General features: G+C 44.6%; 1 long non-coding RNA gene across 1 annotated transcript; it reads left to right on the top strand.

Annotated features, from left to right (window-relative positions):
* The first annotated feature begins 489 nt into the window (after positions 1–489).
* Positions 490–1772, top strand: LOC121711880. Its single transcript, XR_006032477.1, has 3 exons — positions 490–525; positions 792–864; positions 1428–1772. It is a non-coding gene; the product is annotated as an uncharacterized LOC121711880 (long non-coding RNA).
* Positions 1773–2709: the final 937 nt, after the last annotated feature.

Here is a 2709-nt window from a genome sequence, read left to right as displayed (position 1 = left end):
ATCCCACCCAGCTGTGGCAAGCAAGACTTGTTACTAGGATTGTATTTTGGTTTGAACCAATCCGGATTGGAGGGAGCCGCCTCTGCATTGACCTTGGCCGGTGGAGTCCCTTTAGGGAGGGGCGGCTGCCTTTCTTGGTGAGAGAGGACTTGTGGGGTGTGTGGGGTTGGAGTGGAGGCAGAGGCAAAATGTATGAATGACCAAAGAACTTAGAGAGCACAGCCAATCAGGAGAGTGTAGTCCCATGAGCCAATCAGCAGCAGTCCTGCCTCTCCTCCCGGCTCTGGCCGCTGACTGTTACCAGGTCACTGTTCCTGCCTCAAGTCTGACAGCAATCCGTGTCATTGGTTCAGTGTGCCACGCAGACCACAGCTGACTGGCTGCTAGAGTGCACGCCGTTGCTAGGGAACTCAGCCAATCAGAGCACAGCGGAAGTCCCCCCCCTGGTTTCTAGGCAGGATTCACGTGCAAGGGATGTTTTGGCGGGAGAGCTAGAGCTGGTGAGGGAAGGGCAGCCGCTGCAGGGTGAAGTGGAGCATGTGATTGTACAGCTATGTGTGTGTGTGTGTGTGTGTGTGTATGTGTGTGCGTGTGTGTGTATGAGAGAGAGAGAGAGAGAGAGAGAGAGAGAGAGAGAGAGAGAATGTGTGTGTTTGTGTGTGTGTGTGCATGTGTTACTCTCACGCTCATTGGATCTTTCTGATGCAACATCTAGGGGTGAGGGGAGGCGTCTCTGGGGTTTCTGAGGGACCTTGTTTTGATATTTTCTCTTTTTTTCCCCACCATCACAGGAAACGAGAGCCAATTGCGTAGCTGTTGCCACCGGAGCGGGGGAGGTTTGTTTTGCCTCCTCTCTCATCCCAGGTACCTCCCCATCCACAGTTGCCGTAGAAACAGAGCAACTCAGACTCTATTTCGATCCATGCCTCTTCCTTCAATGATTTATTGTGGATTTTTTTCCCCTTACACTTGCACCACACTCTCCAATAGAGAGGCATCTCTGTAAGATTACATTAGCACAAGTCAAAGATATATAAAGCTGTTTGGACACATTTGGTGCTCTGTGGGAGATAAGCTCTTCCCCTAGCAGGTTTTACTTACCTCTATACTCTTGTATCAATGCCCAGGTGAGTATTTACTTCTTCAAAAGAGACATCAAGGCAACCTGGACAAAACTTTAAGGAAATATCCACTCACTGTGTCCCCTGAGTACAGTGGTTTAACTTACTGAAATATCAAAACAGTTATGGACTGGCCATACATTAGCTATATTGCTCCGGCATGTACTGGCTCCCTGAACACACCTTGACTGCATTCCCAGAAAGCATTGTTGAGTGACCACATTGGTAACTGTGGAGGGAAAGCGAGTGTTCACAATGATAGTCTCTCTATCATTAAGTATGGTAGTTGTTCGACTGTGCTTTCAGGAGACGCAACCTTGACCCAGGTCCCGAGCAGACCTGAGCCCACATGGACAGATCCAAGCCCTCTCACGGCCGCTTTGACCCCCAGCTCAGCTCATGCCGAGTTTGTTTTGATCCTTCAAAGATATGCTGACTAACTTCAGATGAGATCTCAGAATTCCTTAAAGTGCATGTATAGCTGCCACCAAATGCACAGGACTCTCCGTAGACTTATAACAGTAAACGTATAATGCTATACTGATTGTGAGAAATAGTACAATAATGCTAATCACATGCTAACCTGTACTGATTTGTCTTATTGTCTAGTCTAGTCAACAGTCTTTGAATAAACATCTATTGCTGTGTTGATTGGCCAGTCTGATTTTCAAGTCAAGAGAACTGTGTTTCAATCTAAGTAATACCACAAAATAACCATGATAAACAGACGTGAATTATTGACCAAAGCCTCCACCACAGTATAAATGAATTCACTTTATATATTCACTAAATTAACTCTTGTTATAAATTGATGTTCTTTCGTGGGATCAGACAAATTGGTTTATGGTTTTGACTCTACTCAAGATGGTAATCCTCTTACAGTTGTGGCATACCAGATGACAGTGGGCAGCCATGATTGTTTACTTCAAGAACTAAAGGAGTCTAACTGGCGTGACTCCTGGGATTATATCAGTTATTATACCCTATGTTGTGTTTAACAGTTAGCCTATGAAAGGCTTGCAATAAGCTTTAGCCTGGATCTCACAGTTGAACATGAGATCATTACTTTCTGGAGAAATCTATGAAGACCTTACCTATACCATATTGAGCCATATTAAAAAACTTACCAGGTGCTGTTGCTAAAATATAAGCATGTGTGCATGCGAACAAGCTTCAGATATACAAATAGAATACAGTATCCTCAAACTTCCTTAACCTTCCTTAAGTACCTTCAAAAATATAAAACTCAATTATACATCACCCTTGGTATCGGATAGAAAAGTCTGCTCAAGTGTGTTGGGAAGAATTCCTCTGTTTTCTAGGCACTTCTACCTACTTCTACCTACTTTTTGTTATGAATTTGGTTAGGAGAAGGATCTCCTCACAAAATAAGGGGAAGCATGTGAATGCGTGCCTCTGGGGCATCACTTGGTGAATGGTTTCATTTTTTCCCCCTTTAATGTCTGTTTGTTTTGCCAAATGAGACCCGCAGAGCACTCATTAAGCTTTATGCAGGGCTCCTCCGGGTTGGAACTAACACAGCTCTGAGTGTGCCCATGTAAAAAAAAAAAAAAAAACAGCAGACATA

Source organism: Alosa sapidissima, chromosome 6, assembly GCF_018492685.1.
Source record: "Alosa sapidissima isolate fAloSap1 chromosome 6, fAloSap1.pri, whole genome shotgun sequence".
Classification (NCBI taxonomy): domain Eukaryota; kingdom Metazoa; phylum Chordata; class Actinopteri; order Clupeiformes; family Clupeidae; genus Alosa; species Alosa sapidissima.
This window is presented reverse-complemented; position numbering and strand designations above follow the sequence as displayed.